The sequence below is a fragment of the Lactuca virosa genome, chromosome 5 (assembly GCF_052849685.1).
Source record: "Lactuca virosa cultivar CGN04683 chromosome 5, Lactuca_virosa_CGN04683_v6, whole genome shotgun sequence".
NCBI classification, from domain to species: Eukaryota; Viridiplantae; Streptophyta; class Magnoliopsida; order Asterales; family Asteraceae; genus Lactuca; species Lactuca virosa.
Genome location: NC_136430.1, coordinates 219,799,153 through 219,823,471, shown reverse-complemented (window position 1 = coordinate 219,823,471; position 24,319 = coordinate 219,799,153).

Below are 24,319 nucleotides of genomic sequence, written 5' to 3'. Positions count from 1 at the left end.
CCCTAATTTTTAGGGTTTGGTCCATATATAAACTCATTAACTCCTCATTTCTCATTCACTCTTCAGCCTGCACTTGCCATTTGTCCATCTAGGACCCTAATCCTCCTTGAGAGTGTTCTTGAGCTTTTTTGGGTACTTTTGGTGATTTAGAAGGAAGGAGAAGAAGAGAGGACCACCTTGGAAGAGTGAGGCACCTTTGATCCAGAATCTCATCACCATTTCGCATCATTTTAAGGCAAAAAGATCTGAACTTGATGATGATTTGTTTAAGATCTTTTTAGCCTTGAAGTTGTGAACATTTTGGTCCCATTAGCTTGGCATTATGAGTATGGGTTACTCTAAGTCATTTGATCCGTCCTTTTAGACATTTCAGAGTGTTCTGATGCATAAAAATATGATCTTGAGTGTTGTATGTAACCCATGCATGTGTTAGATGGTCTTATTGGGTTAAGAACTTAGGGTTTTGGACATTTAGCACTTTATAGCCACGCAAAGTCATAAATTTGGAAACTTTATGACTTAGGACATCATTTTAGGCTTGGGTCTGAGTTTTGGACGTAAGGGCTTAATGGAATAAGCTCTTAATGGAGTTTTGGAACTGGGTTGTGTACGCTGGGTGTACATGGTGGTACGTTACACGTAAGCTGTCGGCGCCCCGTTTTTGGTCAACATCAGAGTATGATGGGCGTACTCTCCTGGTACGCAGGACGTACTCCGCTGGTAAGAAATATTGACTTTTGGACCTTGACCGTTCACTTTAACTTTGACCAGGGTTGACCAAGTTTGACTTAAGGGTATTTTGAGCTATAGTTAAGCCTTGGTCACTATTTGTTGAATTGGTGACCTGTAGAGATGGTATTCGGAGCATTGTATTATTCAGCTATTCATCAGACTGTGAGGTGAGTTTCTTCTCACTGTATCGTGGGTCAAAGGCACCAATATCGACTCACTAGATTATTTATCCTGGTTAGGATAGTTTTATGCTAGTTTGTGGCTGATTAGTAGATCCGCGTGATTATCTGTATTTGTTGGTTCTGTGTTTTTGTTTATTTGTTATATTTGTTGATATATTGTGTTGGGTTGAGGTTGTACTGCTTTGTGTTGTAGCCAACAAACCCATGAGCATTCCAGATATGATATGAGGGCCCGATTGTCATGCCAGACTCATACTGAGGGCTCGGGAGCATTCCAGATATGAACTGAGGGCCTAATTGGCATTTTAGACTCATATTGTGGGCTCGAGGGTAATCCAGTCTTTCTAGCTGTGGACCCGATATATGTTGTTATATGTGGTTGTGTGCTGGTACTTTGGGGGAACTCACTAAGCTTTAGCTTACAGTTTTTAGTTTATCGTTTCAGGTACTTTAGAGGATCATGGAAAGGCAAAGGCGTGATCATACACAACTTCCTGTTTTATGTCACTGGGTCTTGGGAAAACTCTGATTTGAAATAATTCTTTTGAAACAATGACTATTTTTGTAAACAATGTTGATTAATGGTTGATTTTGAAAATTTTAAATTTATTGTGACTTTTGAATGATAAAGATACAACCTTATTAACCCACACAAACAAAGAGTTCCTTCATATAAGAAAGCTTCATGGATTGAACATGATATCAATAAATAAAACAATGACCTTCAATGAAACCAGTAATACAACTTTCCCGTTAGACTGAACATTAACAAGATTGGTTACTTGTTAAATACCACAAAAAATAATATTAAATAGGAAAATGAAAAGATAAAGAGGATGGTTTACATTTACAAAGAGTGAGAAAGAGTTCCATTCCTCCCCAAAACATATGAAGGATTATAGCAATTAAGGCAATTAGGCATCCTAACCTTCCCAACCTTCCTGAAAAACTTAAATCTCTAGGGATCTACAAATTATTTGAGGATTATAATACTCACATTTTGTAGAATGTTTTAACAATCCTATGTGTGATGAACATAACAATGCAATACAGTAAATACATGAACATAACACTCTTATGTACGATGTTGGTCATGAAATAAAAATCCAAGGGCATTATCATAGAGAAAGAGAAAGAGGCAAAATGAACATTCAAATAGAGGCTTATCGGGTGTTGGAATGGAAGGAAACAATACAGGAATGAGTGTATCAGATGACGATTCAGTTTATATGACCATTCAAAAAAGATTATGCATTAAGTAGAGAAGTAGTGGCGGAGGTAATATAGTGGTGACCGGTGTGTTTTGTTAGAGAAAGTAAAGGAGGAAGAGCGTTATAAGGTTAGATCTAGGGTATCATGGAGAAATTATGGGAGATGGAGAGAAATACGGTGGATGGAGATAGAATTCGATTGAGATGGGGTAAGACCTTATTCATCACCAACATGTATAAAGGAAGCAGTTGATTATTTCACCCTTAGCCACCATTTTTTCTTCAGTTTTGACGTATTTTTTCTTGATACCATATTTTAGTAATAGAGAAGGAGGAGAGGATTGGGAAAAGGATTCCCTCTTTTAATATTTACCACATCTAGGAGGAAGAAGGTTGCACATGGAGTGGTTTGGGTGGTTGAAGACGGAAGAAGGCATACTGACTACATTTTTATAGTAGGAGTGAGGTGGTGAGTGGTGTCAATTTAGGTCATTGTAATGGCGACGTGAATCCATTTTTGAGTGTACATGGCTTCGAGGTAAATCACCAAGATGGGACCTGAGATTCTATTTATCAAATTTATGGTATGAGTTTGACGTCGGAAAGTGGTAGTGAGTGTCGGTGAAGAAAACGGTGTGTGATGGTGAAGGTCATCTATTAGGGAAGAAAGAAGGAGAAGAGTGGTGGTTGAAAGAGAAGATGGTGAAGCTGACTGTGGATGAGGGTGATATTTTGATGGGTTTTACATGCAATAACGCGGATAAATCCTTATACACTTAAGGGTACATGCAACCTATTAGATCTAGTCATAACACTACTGAAGTAACATTCTATTGAGCAACAAGAACCCTATAACCCCTAGCTATTACCGAAAATCATAAACAAGTTAGGGATTACATACCTTTTTTATTGTTTTAGTAAACAATCAAACAATCCTTATTGAAAAAGCTCTTGGAAGCTAGCACCAGCAATCACGTGCCTCCGATGGTTCATACCCAAACCCTAGCAACTAGGAAACTTGAAGAGAAGAGAGAGGAGGGACGGAATTTCAGATATACTCTTAGCAGTAGGAGTGATCGCCGAAATTTAGAGGCCAATGGTCCCTATTTATAGTTGATAGGAAAACTCAAGATAACCCTTACTTGATTAAAGTAATAATATCCCAAATCAAGTAATTATCTGGTTCCTAACTATCTTCAAGGCACATTCCAGAAGCTCCTAAACCTCTTAGAAAACCGTCCAAGGGTAGAAGGCTCCGGAACACCTTCATGTTCAACTATTGAACAATTACAACGTAGGTCCTTGCACTTTTAATTAATCCAATTAATCCCAAAATTAATTCTAATTTATTTTTCATTAATTCTTAATTAAATAATACTATTTCTAATTAACATATTATTCTCATAATATATTAACAAATCATTTATTGCTATTTATTAATCATATAATAAATCAATAAATCAGTCTTTCTCTATAAAAGTCATCTTATTCAATTATCAGGTTTTTAGGGCAACCCAAAAGGACTTTGTTAATAATTCAAGTATATACCAATTTAGTTATTGGCTTAGGCACTTAATCTAACAGTCTCCCCCTTGGATAAGTCTATAACTACAATTGTCAGTATAACTTCTAAATTATCGGCAAAGGGTGCTTCTCAGAGCAACTCCGGCCTCTGATCTGATCAGTCATTAGTCCTAATAAGATTGGTCCCAACACTATAACATCAACACCAAATCACCGAGGGGACCAAAGATATCATTTTTCCTGTTAGGGCAAAAGGAACGAATAAATTTTGACTCATATGGTTGTATACTTTACTTACCAAATCATGCATGACACTATGCTTTATAACATCATGTTACCGATGCATTTACGTAGCACCAATACACAACCGACTTGTAAATTACAACTCATATATCTCCATTTTAAGAATATAAGATATTATCATCTCAGAATTACTCATGATATAATCCATGAAGTAAATTCTCTGAGCGTGGGTTTATCCAATACTAAAAATACTCAAAGTCTCCCACTTGGATAAGTCTATAACTACAATTGCAAGTATAACTTCTAAAACAAACAGCAAAGGGGGTGATTTCCAAAGCAAATCCAGATTCTGATCTGATCAGATATTTGTCCTATTTGTGATGACCTCATAAGACTTATTAATTGAACACATCAATTTAGTTCTGGCTAAGCCCAACACTATAACGTCAACACCATAAGTACTCATGAACGTTGTAGCAACATAATTAATATGTCTAATCTCCATAGACAATCTACAATCTATTCACGATATGTCTAATCACCAAAATCAATTACATTTATTATATTACAAGTTTCAAACTAATCATCTAACTACTAAAACTAATGTCATCTCTCAAACCAATGCTCCTAGCATGTTGACTACGTTTAACCTTACTCAGAGCCTTTGTGAAAGGATCTGCAGGATTGTCTTTTGACAAAACTCTATTTACTATGAGACGACCTTCTTCAACTCTATGTCTTATATAATGGTACTTTTTGTCAACATGTCTTGATTTACCATGATCTATCGGTTCTTTAGTCAAAGCAACTGATCATTCATTATCACAGACAAGTTCTATTGGCTCCTAAATGGTCGGAACTACTCCAAGATCACCAATGAAATTCTTTAACCAAACCGCTTCCTTTGATGTTCCACTCGCTTCTATGTACTCTGATTCACAAGTAGAATCAGCCACTGTGTCCTGCTTGGAACTTTTCCAAGTTACTGTTCCTCCATTTAACAGAAACACCCATCCAGATTGAGAATCAACATTATCTCTATCTGTTTGAAAACTGGCATCACTATACCCACCTACTCTCAATGTATCACTGCCACCAAGTACTAGAAGCAAATCCTTTGTCCTTCACAGATACTTGAGAATATTCTATACTGCTTTCCAATGAGCTCTGTTGTGACAACCGTCAATTTAGTCAACAAAGTCAACTCAACTTGTATTTGTATGTTAAGGTTTACGTCATATTTCCTAATGTACAATTTACTATTATAATACAAAGTATCACTCGGAAGATTCTTATGTTTAACAATTTGAATCCTAAATGGGGTGAGTGATGTAACAAATCGATAAAACATAACTATGTATCCTTCAAGGATGGAGGACACTCATAACACGGCGTAGTGGAGTTCATAATCCTAACGCTACGGGGTAAAACCATAAGAAAAACTACAAACACCATCTCTCAAAAACCTCTCTCTCTCTCTCTCTAAAAATCTCTCTCCATGTCCTAAATCTTTCCCAAATCTCTCTCGAACTTCTTCATAAACACCAACATCATCCTAACCCTTCCTTGGTTGAAAACTGTAGTGGTGTTGATTATGATGGCATGTGCGGAATAAGAAAAGATCTAGTGAATCATCATACAAACTCAAGAACACATGAAGTAAATAAATTTGGGTTTTGCTCTCATTAGTATTGATAGAAAGAGTACACATGGGTCTTGCAATTTCTCTCTCTAAACTAATGCTCTCAAAGTGTTCATTACATAAATGAGTGTCACTCACTTCCTATTTATAGGAAGGACAACTCATCACACAATACAAGTGGGTAAAGCACAAATACATCCAAGCGTGACTTTGAAGTCTAACATTCTCCCCCTCAAAGTTAGGATTGGATGCCCGACTTCAATATCCAACGAGCTCGCGCGATCAAGACCAAACTCCTCCTCGAAGTAACACCGGTCTTCAAATCCGTAAATGAATACCCGAAAAACTCGCTTCGAATACCCATCATTCTGCCCCTTGCACCCTTGTATTAACAGGCGGGGCATTTTTTGGCATGAAGTGTGCAAACTTCGCAAGTGGAGCCAATTCAGAGTGAATTGTGGACTCTAACTTTTGATATTTTTCAGCGAATAATTCAGGAGAAACATTCATAGACCTCGAAGATTCAGTCTTGGCCATGAGATCTTTCAACTCACCCAACAATTGTTCAACATTCCCAAAACCCTTCACTGCATCATCTCCAAGCTTATCAACTTTCGGAGCAAGAATTGTATGCCATTCCACTACTTTCGTGATTGCAGCAGCAAGTATGTCCACCTTGTTATGAAGATTGGAATAGTTTTGATCTAACTCAGCAACTTCCTTTGCCATATCATCACGAAGTTCTTGAATCTTGAGATTAACATTCTCACGAACAGTCTTTACTTCCTGAACATAAAGAACATGTATCTCTTTGGCTACTACCTTTAAATCTTTCAGAGCATCATTAAAGGAGTCAGAATGAACTTTGAGCCTGTATTCAAGATCTCTATTCACGTTATCAATTTTACTTTGAATCCGATGCTCCTGAGCATTGAGCATCACATTCACTTCGATTCCTGATACGTAATGATTACTACCTGCATTTGCTTGAAACTGTAACAGTGAATTGAGTTTCCTATTTAGGATCTTAAGCTGCTTTCCTGACATTATCATGTGATCTGAGATTTTTTCTTCCTCAGAATCAAACTCAATTTCAGCAAACGAACCCTGAAACTCTTCTTCATCAGTTTCTGTGTCCTGAACTGGTGGTGTATCGGTGGATTGGGATGGAAATAAAGTGATAAAAGGTTGTTGTAATACAGTATCGAAGGTAGGAGAATGAGTGGAAGAAGGAATATAAGATGTATTGGGAACAATAAATGGTGGTAACGAAACTGTAGTATCAAGAATGGATGTTTCGAAAGTAGATGATACGATAATAGAAGGATTACCTTGGGCTTCATGTGTCAAAACTCCATCACCCTTGTTGACATTTGCATCTGTATTAGATACGTTTGCAGTGATGCCTGGGGTTCGAACCTCCTCATTAAATGACTCAGTATGCGAAACCTCGGGTAGTATGACCATTGTCTACTCAGGAGTCGAAATATTAGTTTGTTCACCATGATTGATGTTTGTGTCCACTGTAGAAGTTTTAACAGTGCCATCAAGAATTCCAGTCGCCTCGAAAGTCGAATTGACTGGAGAATCCTAATGGGTTTTAGGTACAATAAATAAACTAGAAAACAATTCCTAAGTTCACATGCAACCTACTTTGGATCTATGTTTTAACTATTGAACATACAACTTTGAATTGCAAAACAAGAACCTTAGAGGAGAGAGGCTAATTTCGAAATTAACAAACTAGGGTTTAGGGTTTACATACCTTTCAATTGCTATAGCAAGCAATTGATATTCCCTTGATCTTGATCTTGATCTTCTTGGAAGCTTTAGCACCACAAGTGTAATGCCTCTAATGGAATCACACCCAAACTAGCAAGAAGGAAAGTAGAAGAAGAGAGGTGAGAGGGAGTATGCAAAATCTCGGCCTTAGGGTTTCTTCAAAAGAAACAGTCACCAAAAACATGAACCAGGAGGCTCCTTATATAGCTGAGGGATCTAGGGTTTAAGGGAAACCCTAGTTATCCTTTGCTTAGGGCCTAAGCAAACCCAAGGGCCTTATCCAAGCCCCTATGGACGAAATTATTAGGGTTTCCCCTAAAGATTTCGTCCACCCTCTTCCAAGGGGGTTCTAGAGCCTTCCACTCAACTATTAGATAATTGCAAACTAGTCCCTGCACCTTATAATTAATTCTTTTAACCCCAAAATCAATTCTGATTAATTTCTGGCTAACAATTAATTAAACATAATGATTTCTAATTAATATATTAATCCATTAACATATTAATAAATCATTTATATATATATATATTAATTAATCTTATAAATTAATATCTCTCCTTTCATAATTTCCTTGTCCAGTTGCTAGGTTGAGGGCAACCCAAAAGGACTGTGCTGCTATCAATTCAAGTACATACCAATTATAGTTAAGGGCTTAGACACCTAATCCAACAGTATCCCACTTGGATAAGTCTGTAACTATAATTGCTAGTATGCCTTCTAAATTTGACCAGCAAATTGTAGCTTCCAAAAGCTGCTGCCGAACTCTGACCCAGTCAGTTACGTGTCCTAAGATAAGTGATCATATAACCCTTCGTTCTGCTTGATATCCCCAGACAAAAGACATGGAATGTAATCAATATGTTTGTCCAGAATCTATGTTTCCCGATTCCTGATTTGTGATGATGTAGGACTTCTAATCGAACACATCAATTTAGTCCTAGCTGGGCCCAGCACATAAGTCAACACCAAATCATCGAGGGGCCCACAGATATCGCTTTTCCTGTTAGGGCAAAAGGAACGAATAAACGTTGACTCATATGCTTGTATCTTTTACTCATCAAATTATGCATGACAATACGTTTTATAACACCAAGTTACTGATGCGTTTTCGTATCACCAATGCACAACCGACTTGTAAATTACAACTCATATATCTTCGTTTCAAGATTATAAGATATTATCGTCTCAGTATTACTCGTGATGAATTCCATGAAGTAATACTCTGAGCGAGGGTTTATCCAATACTCAAATCTCAATTTCTGAGTACTCATGAACGTTGCAGCAATTCTATTGCCATGTCTATCCTTAGACAATCTGCAATCCAATTCATGACAGTCTTAATTCACTACTTACTTCCAAGAGTACGAGCGACTGTGGAGTTTGAATAATCTCATTATTCAGGAAGTAAAACATGCAAAAATGAAACACAATAATAAACAATTGACAAAAGGTAGTAGCCAAACTTATAAATAATACTTTATTATTTAATCACCAAAAGTCAATTACATTTACTTTGTTACAAGTTTCAAAAACTAATCTAACTACTAAAACTAATATCATCTTTCAGTCCTATGCTTCGAGCATGTTGAATATGCTTAGCCCTACTCAGACCCTTTGTGAGAGGATCTGCTGGGTTATCTTCAGATGACACCCTCTTTACTATAAGATGGCCTTCTTCTACTCTATGTCTGATGAAATGGTACTTTCTGTCGATATGTCTGGTCTTACCATGATCTCTCGGTTCCTTTGTCAAGGCAACCGCTCCTTCATTATCGCAGAACAGTTCCATAGGCTCCTGGATGGTTGGAACAACTCTGAGATCCCCGATGAAGTTCCTCAACCAAGCTGCTTCTTTCGACGCTTCACTTGCTGCTATGTACTCTGATTCACAAGTAGAATCAGCCACCGTATTTTGCTTGGAACTCTTCCAAGTAACTGCTCCTCCATTCAGTAAAAACACCCAGCCTGACTGAGAACGGAAGTTATCTCTATCCGTCTGAAAGCTGGCATCACTGTAACCATCTACTCTCAAAGTATCACTGCCACCAAGCACAAGGACCCAGTCCTTTGTCCTTCGCAAATACTTGAGTATATTCTTAACTGCTATCCAATGAGCTCTACCTGGGTTTCCCTGATAGCGACTGACCATGCTCAAAGCAAATGCCACATCAGGACGAGTACATGTCATAGCGTACATGATCGATCCGACAGCGGAAGCATAAGGTACACGATTCATGTCATCTATTTCAACATCTGTACTCGGGCATTGAGTCTTACTCAATTTGGTATTGCTCTGGATAGGTAGCTCTCCCTTCTTGGAATTTTCCATACTAAACCTCTTTAGTACCTTATCCAAGTATGTGCTCTGACTAAGTCCAATTAGTCTCTTCTTTCTATCTCTCAATATTCTAATCCCAAGAATATAGGCAGCTTCTCCAAGGTCTTTCATGGCAAAACACTTTCCAAGCCAAGACTTAACTTCTTTCAAGGTTGGAACGTCGTTACCAATGAGTAATATGTCATCGACATACAACACCAGAAAAGTTACTATACTCCCACTAGCCTTGATATACACACAGAACTCATCTTCACTTCTAGAGAAACCAAACTCTTTGACTTTCTCATGGAAGCAAAGATTCCAACTGCGAGATGCTTGTTTCAATCCATAAATGGATTTCTCAAGCTTGCACACTCTATTGGGGAACTTTGCATCAACAAAACCCTCTGGCTGACTCATGTAAACATCTTCAGCCAACTTCCCATTAAGGAAAGCAGTTTTGACATCCATCTGCCAGATTTCATAATCATGAAAGGCAGCTATGGCGAGCAATATCCTAATAGATTTAATCTTAGCCACTGGCGAGAAGGTCTCATCATAGTCAACCCCTGGGGTTTGAGTGAAACCTTTTGCAACCAGTCGAGCCTTGAATGTGTGCACATTTCCATCCATGTCTGTCTTCTTCTTGAAGATCCATTTGCACCCAACTGTCTTACGACCTGGTGCACTATCAACCAAATTCCAAACTTGGTTGTCATACATGGACTTAATCTCGCTGTCCATTGCCTCTTTCCACTTGGAAGCCTCTGGGCCTGCCATTGCTTCCTTATAAGTGACTGGTTCATCCAAGTTTACCAGTGTTCTGTCACTTATGAATGTGTCACCATCTGAAGTAATATGAAAACCATACAACTCAGGTGGCACACTCACCCTAGTGGATCTTCTAAGAGGTAATGAGTTATCAATTGGTTCAACAGGAACTGTTTCCTCTGTTTGAGTGCTAGTGTCATCTAAGGTTCCTTCATTGGCTGACTCTTGAATTTCTTCAAGATCAATAGTGCTCCCACTGTCCTCTTTGAATATGAGCTCTCTTTCAAGAAAGACTCCTCTTCGTGCTACAAAGACCACGTTCTCACTAGGCCTGTAGAACAAATATCCAAAAGACTGCTTTGGGTAACCAATGAAAACACATTTCTCACTTCTAGCTGCTAGCTTGTCGTGAGTCTCTCGTCTTACGAAAGCTTCACAACCCCAGACTTTAATATGTGCTAACGAGGGAACTTTCCCTGTCCACATTTCGTGAGGTGTTTTGGCAACCTTCTTTGTAGGGACAAGATTGAGGATGTGGGCGGCTGTCTCTAAGGCATACCCCCAGAAGTGAATAGGAAGCGAAGCCCGACTCATCATAGAACGAACCATGTCTAACAAGGTTCGATTGCGCCTCTCAGCTACACCATTTAACTGTGGTGTCCTAGGAGGAGTCAATTGTGAGACTATCCCACATTCTTTCAGATAGTCGTTAAACTCGATACTAAGATACTCCCCGCCTCTATCGGATCTAAGTATCTTTATCTTTCTGCCCAATTGATTTTCGACTTCATGCTTAAACTCTTTGAACTTTTCAAAAGTTTCTGACTTATGCTTGATCAAGTAGATATATCCATATCTGCTATAATCGTCAGTGAAAGTCACATAGAATCGATTAGCATCTCTTGTAGTTGATCTGAAGGGCCCACACACATCCGTGTGTATGAGATCCAACAGACCTTCACCTCTTTCACAAGACCCTGTGAATGGTGATTTTGTCATCTTTCCCAAAAGACAAGATTCACACATATCATCTGATTTTAGGTCAAATGATTCCAACACTCCATTCTTTTGGAGTTGGGCTATGCGTTTCTTGTTAATGTGTCCAAGACGACAATGCCACAAGCATGCCTTGTCTACACTATTAGACAAGTCAATATTAAGTACACTATTTCCTAGGCTATCAACACAAGTCACTGTTTCATACACACCATTACAAGGCAAAGCTTCAAACATAAAAACACCATTCTTATAAATAGAAATTGAACCATTCAAATCATTAAAAGAATATGTAAAACCTTGTCTGAACAATGCATGAAATGAAATAATGTTTCTCGTCATCTCAGACGAATAGCAACAATTTATTAAATCTAATCTAACATCATTACTAAGCAGAAGCTGATAAACTCCGATCTTGGTTACTGGTGAAGACTTTCTGTTTCCCATGATCAGGTTTATCCTTCCTCGCTCTATCTCCTCACTTTCCTTTAGACCCTGCAAATCAGAACAGATATGAAAACCACATCCTGTATCAAGGACCCATGAACGAGAAGATAATGAGTTATTAGCAGAAATAGTGTAAATACCTACTGAAGATGGCTTCACTTTGCCATCCTTGATATCTTGCAGATATTGTGGGCAAGATCTCTTCCAATGCCCCTTTTGGTTGCAGTAAAAGCAAACTGCCTCTTTTGGATCAGAAACATGGGGAGTGGAACCATTGGGCTTAGCCTTTGGGCCATTATTAGATGACCCAGCTTGAGCCTTGCTCTTCCAGTTTTGTTTGGGATGACCTTTCCTCTTTTTCCCCTTTCCCTGTCCAATAGCCAAAACAGGGGCACTCGTAGGTGTGGAGGGTATACTTTTACCCTTCATCCCTACCTCAGCTGTCTGCAACAAGTTGTGCAATTGGGCCAAGGTCTGCTCAGTATTGTTCAAATGGTAAGTTAGAATAAACTGACCATAACATTCAGGAAGTGAGTTCAAGACCATGTCAATGGCCAATTCCTCATCAAAGTGAATATTGAGCTTGACCAAACGCTCTATGTAGCGTTGCATTCTTTGCACATGTGACACAACCGACTCCCCATCTTTCATCTTGCAAGCCATGAGTGACTTGACTACTTCTAACTTTTCTTGACGAGCTCGCTTATGGTACTTTTCCATAAGGTCCTTGTTCATCTCGAAAGGCCAGTAGTCCTCATAGTACCTCTGCAGTTCTGGGGACATAGTTGCCACCATGATGCATGCCACTTTGGTAGCATCATCGTAATGTTTCTTGTAGGCAGCAAGATCTTCAGGAGTAGCTTCATTCTCATCAAGCTCTTTGAGCTCCTTTTCAAGAACATATTCTTTGTTCTCGAAACGAAGAGCCATCTTGATGTTGCGCATCCAATCGTTATAGTTTGAGCCATCCATAACGACTTTGGAGCAGATATTGAGCAAAGAGAAGTTTTGGTTGGAGGAGGACGAAGCAGAAGTGTTTCCAGGAGTAGACATCTGAAAAGAAAGAAAGTTTTAGTTAGATTTCAAGATACCTTAATAGAATAACCCAAAGATATAATATCAAGGTTAGGATCCAACTATGAAGATTCACAACTTAGAAATGGGATGCCGAGATCCAAGTGCAAATTTCATAAAGGTAGGTGAATGACGATTCACCAATTCCACCATTAGACGAAACAAACGAAGTGAAATTCCTAATTCTTTTGAGATACATTGAAACTATTCAATGGCATGTTTTATTCTCAGATTATGCTCTTCTATTTGTGACTGGGATGCCGAGGATCACAAACAAGATGTGAATAACCATGCAAATGTGCTTGGTAACCTCATTGTCTTTATCATTAACTATTGATGTGCTTGTAAACCACACACGCTCCATCAAATGACAATTATGAGATACCCATTACTACTCTTTATTAGTGCCTTTTAGTGTGCTGGTTAACCACACACGCTCCACTAACGACCAATAAAGCATAATGTGCAATTTCATGGATTAGCATACTTTTCACATTTTTCCTAAAGTAACTAGAGTTGGGATTTTGAAAATAATGTTCTAGTACTTTCTTTAATATCATTATACTTTTAATGAGAAGTAGTTGTCCTATCAAATCCGTTCTGCTAACGACCCTCCACTAATCAAGGAAGCGGTGGGTGAGAGTGGACACCCATTCAACTACCATTTTATAGGCAGTTTCCTTATACCCCCCTTATAGATTAGCTTCGTGAATGAGGCATACTAGCGATTTGACTGACCATGTTCTTATACATATATAATATTAAACTTTTAATTATAATATATATATATAAGGTGTGTTTTAAAACATTTTAAAACTTCAAGGGTTTATAAATTTCAAAATTTAAGCTATTAAATTTAAATTTAAATAAACCAATTAACTAGATTTAATATTTATCTTTTAATTAACTATTAATCAAATTATTAAATCTTGTAAGGATTATCTAATTAAATTAATCCATTAATTTAATCCTAATCCTTATCCCTCTAAATTTCGAAAATTAGGGTAAGGATAATTATCCAATTAATCTAATTAAGTAACAATTATCCAAAACAAGAAACCCTAGTTATCCTCTAGCATATTTCGAAATTTACAAGGGAGGAGGCTAGGGTTTTCAAAACCCTAACCCTAATTTCGATTAGGGTTCTTTGGAGGCTAGGGTTTTCGAAAAAACCCTTTGATCCAAAACCCTAGAAATCGAAAATTTGGCCTTTAGGGTTTAATAGCTATAAACCCTAATTTGCAATTCAACAATTGTAGCAATTCAATTTAAAACAACAATGGCTCTGATACCACTGATGGGTTTTAGGTACAATAAATAAACTAGAAAACAATTCCTAAGTTCACATGCAACCTACTTTGGATCTATGTTTTAACTATTGAACATACAACTTTGAATTGCAAAACAAGAACCTTAGAGGAGAGAGGCTAATTTCGAAATTAACAAACTAGGGTTTAGGGTTTACATACCTTTCAATTGCTATAGCAAGCAATTGATATTCCCTTGATCTTGATCTTGATCTTCTTGGAAGCTTTAGCACCACAAGTGTAATGCCTCTAATGGAATCACACCCAAACTAGCAAGAAGGAAAGTAGAAGAAGAGAGGGGAGAGGGAGTATGCAAAATCTCGGCCTTAGGGTTTCTTCAAAAGAAACAGTCACCAAAAACATGAACCAGGAGGCTCCTTATATAGCTGAGGGATCTAGGGTTTAAGGGAAACCCTAGTTATCCTTTGCTTAGGGCCTAAGCAAACCCAAGGGCCTTATCCAAGCCCATATGGACGAAATTATTAGGGTTTCCCCTAAAGATTTCGTCCACCCTCTTCCAAGGGGGTTCTAGAGCCTTCCACTCAACTATTAGATAATTGCAAACTAGTCCCTGCACCTTATAATTAATTCTTTTAACCCCAAAATCAATTCTGATTAATTTCTGGCTAACAATTAATTAAACATAATGATTTCTAATTAATATATTAATCCATTAACATATTAATAAATCATTTATATATATATATATATATATATATATATATATATATATATATTAATTAATCTTATAAATTAATATCTCTCCTTTCATAATTTCCTTGTCCAGTTGCTAGGTTGAGGGCAACCCAAAAGGACTGTGCTGCTATCAATTCAAGTACATACCAATTATAGTTAAGGGCTTAGACACCTAATCCAACAAATCCCTCACTGGTGAAGAATGGCCCAATATTGTATCTTCAGGTGGTGTGTCAGGAACTACTTCTTCGTCAGTTGAATCTTCTTGCAACACCAGTTTCCTTTGTTTCTTTTGTGGCTTTTGTTTCTTTGAAATCTTCTTTGCCATATCTTCTGCTCTCCTTTTCTTGGTTTGTGGTGAAACAGGAACGGGTATTTCACAAATGAGAATCCCCTTTCGACCAATTTGTGGTTTTCTAACAAACGAAGGTGAAAAACTTCCAGACCTTTCAGGAGAATGACGAGACTTATGAGCCATTTTCTTGAGCCGTTTGAGAACACCAGTTTTTGAAGATACCACATCCTTCAAAGGATCAACATTTTCAGTAACAACAAACTTTGATCTTGATTTCAAAGCTTTTACTTTAACTATGACCTTCTTTGGAGATTTAGCTGCTTTTTCCACTAAAACAACTTTCGAAGGGCTTGGATGATCTTCCTTCTTTGAACCTCTCCTTGTCTTCGAAGGACCTTCGGTTGTCTTCTCTAACAACTTCCCAATTTCAACATCAGGATTTATCGTAGTCAAATAATTCACCAACACAGGATGCAGAGGATCAACTTTTCGAAGCATTGCATCAGGAATTCTAGCAACACTTGGAAAAATTTCAGCATCATCTTCAACAGCTTTAGGAAACTGATATAAACCAAAAGTAGCAGTTTCTTCGTTTTCAGGGACTGGAATACCCTCTTTGTTATATACAAACTAAAGAATAAGACTTCAGTATCTAGCACACGAGACCCCATCAACACCATTCGTGTTTTCAATGCTTTTGGTAAATTCTTTCTAGAGTTGTGTCGCATAATCCACCTATAAATCATAGTAAATGCCAGCCACCATAACATATACTTCCAGCCTTCCTTTGTCTAATCCCACACTTCGACCTGTCAAGCATCGAAGATAAATTCCAAAGAGAAAATTCCAAATACACGGCAACCCCGATTTCTTGAACTCACTGATCTTGGTGAGAGTAGGTTTATAACCCATCTCATTGAACATGTGAATCACTTGTTCATTCGAGACTTTGTAAAACGGCTCACAATTAGGGATGTTCAAGATTTAGGCGAACAACTTCTTTGAGAGTCTGAACTTCTTGTCGTTCGTCAATTGAAAAGTAACAATCATCATGGTTTTGCTGTAATGTTGCAGTAGAACTAGCCATAGATAACCAAGACATTGGAACATCAAAGGAGTTGAACATGGCAGTAGACAACACAGAACTCTTGAGAGCCACAACGAGCATCTGTAAGCCCTCCGGATAAACACTTTCATCACCTTGAACTTGAAAGTTTGTACTTTGAATCTTCATCAATGGTTGAGACGAAACATCTTCTATGGTTTGTGATTGATGAGCAACCATGATTAGGGTTTGGAAAAGACCTTGAAGAAACAGAGAATATGAGTGCACAAATCTTTTGAGAATAAACTGTGAGCGTAAAATTGGAATGGATCCCCCAAATCTCCTTTTATATGTAACCACAATTTGAATCCCAAAGGGTTAGCATTCATAGACTTGCCACGTGTTCCTTGAAAGTCGTACCCTTAGCCGTAAAGCACGCCATGTCAGGAAAAAGGGATGAGTTATGTACCCTAGAAAAGCGCACAGTAACCAAACCATCACATCACACGTCGTTTCGAAAGCCCCCAGTGGATAAGAACCGTTAGAAACCTTCGGAATTGAGGTTAGGCTCTTTCACTTTTGGGTTTAAAAGCGAAGTCATGTGCCAGACTTTCGAAATCATTAACCTGAGTTGGTAATACTCATAACCTCGAGGATTTCGTGAGTGCATGTGTGCCAATGAAAAAGATAACAAACAAATATAAGAAAATTTGGATCAGTGATGTCGAAAATCAAAATTTCAACATAAAGGCAGTTAGATCCCAGGCAAAGATCGCTTCGCTAATTATCAAGAGAGATAATCAACAGCTTGTGTGGTTTCCCGTGAAGTACAATCGAATACTTGTAGAGAAGTATCGAAGGGCTTCTTTTATCAATTTTCAAAGGTGGTTTAAGATTTCGTTACAAAGCACATCTAAACATAAGAGTGACAAGTTGTAAACGAAATTACTTGTGTGACCAGTGTAGTCAGTGACAAGTAGGCTTTGGAAAATGTATTAAGTAACGAAGGTTAAGAATGACACTCATACATAAATCATATTCTTCAAACCAAAAGTATTCCTGAATCCTGTCGGGAAACAAATGTCGTGGGTTTCGAAATATTGATCAAGATTACTACAAAAGAAAGAATATGATTTTGAGTATCGAAAATGGGTAGAGAAACAAAAGTTTCGTTAATATCTGGAACAAAGTTCCCCGTTAATTCCTTATGTTTCGAAAGTTTGAGTTTCACTTTCATCACGGTCTCATGATGTTAGATCATAAACACAGAAGTTTGATATGTCTAGATCCTGATTGGTGTATACCATAAATCTCTTGGACATATGTCATTGTGTGTGAATGTGAAAGAACTTTAGGATGAAAAAGATTGGTTTAAAGATTTGAAAGTACCACTGTTATTCATTGACCAAGCAGAAAACTCTAAACTCAAATGAGTTGAGTATGGTAGCTCACTGACTAATGGGAATATAGCCTAGTTGGGAAGAATCCTCAGAATGAGGGATTCATTAAGGCTTCGAAACCCATTGAGTCTTGGAGGCTTGGGTCGACATGCTGCAGCATGCTTCTAGGGACTTCCTAACTAGTACATAGTTTCGAAAGTATACCTTTCCCTTAAGCAGCAAGCATGAACCATCAAAAATCTTCGCGGATACCTACACACAAAAAGAAAAACACAAACAAGACACAAAATATTTTTGGATTTTTGAGTTTTTGAATGAAAATAAAAAAAACGAAAAATCTTTTTGGTATTTTTGAACTTTTAATAACAAAAGACAAAAATGAAAATATTTTTGGTGTTTTTGATATGAAATGAAAATGCAAAAGTAACGAAAAATCTTTTTGGTATTTTTGATATTGAAATTGAAAGACAAAACTAACGAAAATTTAAGAAATGACTAAACTAACGAAGATTTTTGTCAAACTATTTGAGCACAATGTTGAAAGCGAAGCATGTCGAAGCGTTGACTATGAACAGTAACCACTGAATCATGAACAGTAACCGTTGAATCGACATCTTTTCGACACTTGTGGCTTGTCATTCTAACGAAAGTAGTCCAGGAACTGAATTTGCATTCATCATCCCTAAGCCATTTAGAATTCTTACAAACGATTTTTCATCCAAAGGTTTTGTAAAGATATCAGCAAGCTGATCAGTGGTCTTTACAAAATGAACTTCTATGTTTCCATCTTCAACATGATCTTTAATAAAATTATAACGAAGAGCAATGTGTTTGGTTTTTGAATGTTGCACAGGGTTATGGCAGATGCAAATGGCACTTTGTGAGTCACAATACAACGGGATTTTCTTCATGTTGATTGCATAATCACGCAGTTGAGTTTGTATCCATATGATTTGTGAAGTGCAAGTTGCAGCAACAACATACTCTGCTTCTGCTATGGAAATCAAAACACATGTTTGCTTTTTCGATTGTCAGCTTACTAACTTCCCATCCAGTAGTTGACATCCGCCACTTTTGTTCTTTCGATCAAGATTGCAACCTCCCAAATCAGCATCGGAAAATGCTTGTATGAAAAAGCATGTCTTCGAAGGATACCACAATCCTAACAACGTTGTTCCTTTGAGATAACGAAATATATTCTTTACAGCAGTTAAGTGAGGTTCCCTGGGATTTGATTGATAGCTAGCACAATTGCATACAGAAAAAAATAATATCAGGTCGACTTTCCGTGAGGTAAAGTAACAAACCTATCATGCTTTGATACAATGTGATATCAACAGTTGGTTGGTCCAATGATGGATTTAGCCTTGTTCCAACAGCCATTGGTACTCTCAGCTTCGTGCTATTCGTCATTCCAAATTTTTCCAGCAGATTTCGTGTATACTTCTCTTGATTGATAAATATTCCTTCTCTGCTTTGACGAATGTTTAATCCCAGAAAATTATTTATCTTCCCCATCATACTCATTTCAAACTGGCTTTTCATTAAATTTTCAAATTCTCTTGACAAAGCAGGGTCCAAAAATAATATCATCGACATAAATTTGAACAAGCATAAGATGATCCCCAACTTTCTTTCGAAAGAGAGTGGGATCAACTGATCCTTGTTTAAATTTCGATTGTTTTAAGAACTTGGTAAGAGCTGCATACCATGCTCTTGGTGCTTGTTTTAACCCATATACAACTTTATATAAGATATAACAATGATTAGGGAATTCTTCGTTAATAAAACCTGGAGGTTGTTCAACGTACACTGTCTCTTCGAGTTCACCGTTGAGAAAAGCACATTGTTTGCTCGGACTGCATAATAGCGATAATTCTGTAACATACCCTCGAACAAAACGTCTTTGGATATGCCAAGAACTCGAACTATTTTCAACAGTGACCATATATCCTCCTCCTTCTTCCCAAGTACAGCATGAAAGCGAAACTTTAAACGTTTGAATTCAGTCTTATCCTTGTATTTGTCAGCAAGTTCGAATTGCTCATCCAGGAACATCATTCTATTCACTGGAAAATCTAGTTGATTTAGATTTGTGTTTACAGTGTCGAAACTTCTTCTAGGAATCTTTTCAAATTCATGCATTGCCCCTGTCACTGTCAAAGCTTCGATATATTCATAGTGATATATCTTTGTTGGATCACCTTTGTTCAGACCAGGAGGATCATTTGCATGTTGTTTCAAAAGGCTTTGAACATGCCTTTGTTTTTCTATCTCTACTTCTTGAACAGCTTTGATATCTTCTTTCAAAGGTTCAATAATGACACCTTTGCCTTTGCCTTTATCAACTTCAGTTGGCTTAGGCTTTGAAGAACCTGATTCTCCACCAGCTGACCCAATAACTATACCCTTCATTATTGGTCTTGTTGTTGTTGTGTTTGATGACGAAACAAGTGTTGTTGTTGGTAAAGATGTTGGAATTTAAGTGGTCAATACTCTTCCAACCACCTTGGCATCACCTTCCACATTTCCAGAACCACTTCCTCCAGTATTCACTTTCGAACCAGTACCAACACCATCCTTTTCGATTTCGATTCATCAGTCCCGTAGTAATTTTGACTTTTATCTTTTCGTTGACCACGATGAACACTAAATCGAGATCTGATTGTCGGTAAATATGGACCAATGAATAATAATGGATCAATTTTATTGAATTGGGCTCCATCAAAGATATCGGATTAAAAACAAATCAATGAAATTGGCTGCAAATTTGGATTGATAAACAGTAGAAGATCGAGATTGTTGTTTGGGTTAAAAAATTAACAATAAAAGGCTTAAAAATTGTGTTGAGATTTAGGCTTGATCTAAGAAAAAATGTATTGGATCACCAATGGGGTTGAAATGGATTAGATCCAATGACCATTATGAAGCAATAGATAAACGGATTAGAAAAAACGAAACACTTGCCATGCATGGTTGTTTGCTAGATAAAGGGATGTAAAGCAATGAGGTGTCACTCCATTTGTAAATTCTTTTCTTTTTCCTTTTTTTGTCTTGTGCCAAACCCGAAACCTCATAGGGTTTTTGGTCATGGGTTATTTGAGCCGAGAACCTCTAAGCAAAGGCCCAAAATTTGGTTTTTGGTTTAGCTATTAGATCATACTTGAGCTTTTTAGGGGTTGTTACAACTCGATTATTAGTGTATGCATATATGTACTCATATAACATTGTCATTTATGAATTTCAAAAATCTAATGCAACAAGGTTACATAGAGAAATTTTTTGTACATGAATACAATCTCGATCCTAAATTTGCTAGTTATGACATCTCTCCTCTCATCCTATTGCAAAGAGTGTTTGTAAGTCATTAGAGGTGTCACATTTGAGGCACTTGCTCTCAAGAGTTCAAGATCATCAAGGTTTCATTGTTATTACTACATAACAATAAAGGTATGCATCTAAACCCTAGTATTGTATAGATTTCGAAATTTGTATTAGCTTCCTAGGGTTTCTCTCTTGTATTCAAGTTTGCATGTTCAACTAGTAATAACCTAGATCCAAAGCATTGGGGTTGTATGAACACATAGGATTTGTTTTTATGCTCAAAAACCATCTATATATATATATATATATATATATATATATATATATATATATATATATATATATATATATATATATATATATATTGTATGTGTATGTGTGGATACTTTCAAGCAAGAATCATGTAAAGATGAAAGGGCTTTTACCATCCAACTAAAGAAAACAAAGGAAGAAGCTAATTTCTCTCTTTGTGTATAGATTTATTTTGAAGATCATATAATTATCCATGAATCCTAATTTTTAGGGTTTGGCCGAATGGTTAAATTAAGTTAGATAATTATAATTTAAGTTGTATAATCATGTTATTCACAATAAAATAACATTTGTTGGACTTGATTACTTAGTTAATTTTTATGAGCTAAATTTCAAGATTATTAGACAAAATCATGTAGGAATATTATGTAGGAAATAGGTTCATATGACTTGTAAATTTGTGAAAGGAAGTAATATAAATCATCAGGTTGATATGAACTTGAAATTAAAACATGGGACAACATCATGACTATGATCTTAGTTGTTATGGGATGACATAAGTTAAGGCAGTCACATGATTATATGAAATTAGTATGTAAAAATCATTTAACAAGAATATGATTAATCAATTAAATGGGAGTTGAAGGTTCAAGAATTCAAGGAAATGACAAAGAGATAATTGTTTCATAGTTAGACAACATAAGTATTAAGGTGAGTACATATATTTTTATCATGGGATACATGAAAAAACAAGTTATTCTTTTATAAACCAAAGTGCTAAGTTTCATATAAGTATGAGTATTTGCAAACTTCAAAAGTGTTAATGTTTTGTTTTGAACCAAAATCTTGAAGTATGAAACATGATTATTACCTTGATTCTTTATAAGAAACATGTTATGAGTATATAGATATAAAAGACATATGATGCTAGTTGATTTCACAAACAAGACTTAGTCTTGTAGGTTAAAGTTTTTATATTGTTATGAATTAAATTTTGAGTGTGTTTATAATTTTGGATTATTTTAGGAATCTTGAATCATGATTATTTGGAAATTTGAAACATATTATTGTTTTGTCTTATATTTTAAAGGTATGGGTTATTATTTCAAAGACATAGCATGCTAATTTATTTATATTTGACTTTGGTGAGTTTGTACCTAGTTTAAGTTTGATTAAGTTGTTTTCATGAACACATTTATTGTTTTAATGCCTAGACAAAAAGTATCTCTATAATCGGATAAGCTTGAAGGCTCTACTGGGATAGTACCTCCCATCACGAACTAGATGCCTAGACCATAGATACCATAGTGAGTTGATTTGTTCTTCTCGCTTTGGTAAGTAAGATAGAGTGGAATATGTGAAGTCACTATATTAGGTCTTTAATCTACGTACAATATTTTTATACAGAGCTAGAGATGGTGAAACCTGTAAGGTTTTCAGTTGTTTTATTTTGTGATCATGCATTGTATATTGTTTGTCTATTCAATAAGTTATTTGAGTACAATTTTATTGAAAGTTTAAATTTTGCATTGAGCTTTGCTTATCTTTGCATGAAGTTTGTTTTGAAAAAAGGTTATATTAAAAGTTTTGAACAAGTTCGTGTATTTATATTTCATTGTAAAAATTTGCAAATATTCCAAAATTTTCTATAAAATTATTTATATTGCTTTTTGGTATCAACTATGCTATTAAGGTATTAAGCTCTAAAACTTCATGATAGATAATTTACAATTCTCCCTTCTAAAAAATAGATAATTTCCAATTCTAAATACTACACATGGATGGAAGGATATGCTAACACATACAAGTTTATAATTTCTTATATAAAGAACTCAAACTCAATAACAGATAAATACGCTCTACAGTTGCCTTTAAACACTTATCCACAATTTCTCTCGAGTGTAAGTCGATCGCAAATTCGTGATGATACCATAATTAAATAAAAGAAGTTGAATCTCTTATCAACTACGCCTTCACCAATCTCTTCTTTAAGTTTTTCATTTATAACCTTATGTATCTTAAAATTGCAAACAACGTTGATTAATATAAGAATTATGTATCCATTTTATTTAGTTATTATTCTAATTACAAAATCACTTCTAACATAAAAAATTCAACTATTGATTACACAAGATATATGGCCCTTTGGAAGAACTTTTTTTTTTCTTTATTTCACTTTTGGCTGTGTATCTAAGGTGCTGTTTGTTTTTTCTGAGGCAAAATATCTGCAGTCTGCGGACCACATCTGTAGACCTCTACAGTAAAAGAGGTGGACCAAACGTCTACAGTCTGAAAAAAGAAGACTGTTTGTTTTTTTAACATCTGCGGGCTACTAAAATAAATTGAAATCTAAATAAACTGATTTTTTTAAACTTTAAAGTGATTTTTTAATATTTTTATGACTTTGTTATAAATAATTAACAAATCTAGATCAACTTTTATGTATTATTTTAAAAAAAATAAAAATAAAAATGGTATGAATTAACATATATATTTGATAAAAACCAACAACTTTGGTTGGAAAGTTATAACTAAACATTATAATTAGTGATAAAAGAATTTGATACATAAATGGATGGAAATAAACTTCGATTTTTTCAATTAAATCCATTAAAAACGTACCATAAATATTTTCTTGAGAAATTAACGATATTGTATTAAATAATGTTTTAAAAATTTTGGCAAAAAAATATAAGAATATATTATGATTTTTTTTTCATATTTATATAAACAACTTCAACGACTATTATTATAATAAATCTTTATTTATAAATTTGTCAAAAATATCATGTCTGTATCGTCGAACATTTTTTTTTTTTTAGTTTTGTAATTTTATTTTCAAATTGTTTATCGTTAATAAAGATGGAAAAAATATAAATTAAAAAAAAAACTTAAAAAAAATAAAGATATATATGTTTTTTTAGGCTTGAAGATGTTAGAAGACTTTGGTCCACATCTGCGCCAAGAAGAGGGCGCGCAGACATTTTTAGGTCTGCAGTCTTCAAAAAAACAAACAGTCTGCGAACGCTAATGTCTGCGCGTGGTCTGTACGGAGCAGACAGAAGAGGTCACGCAGAT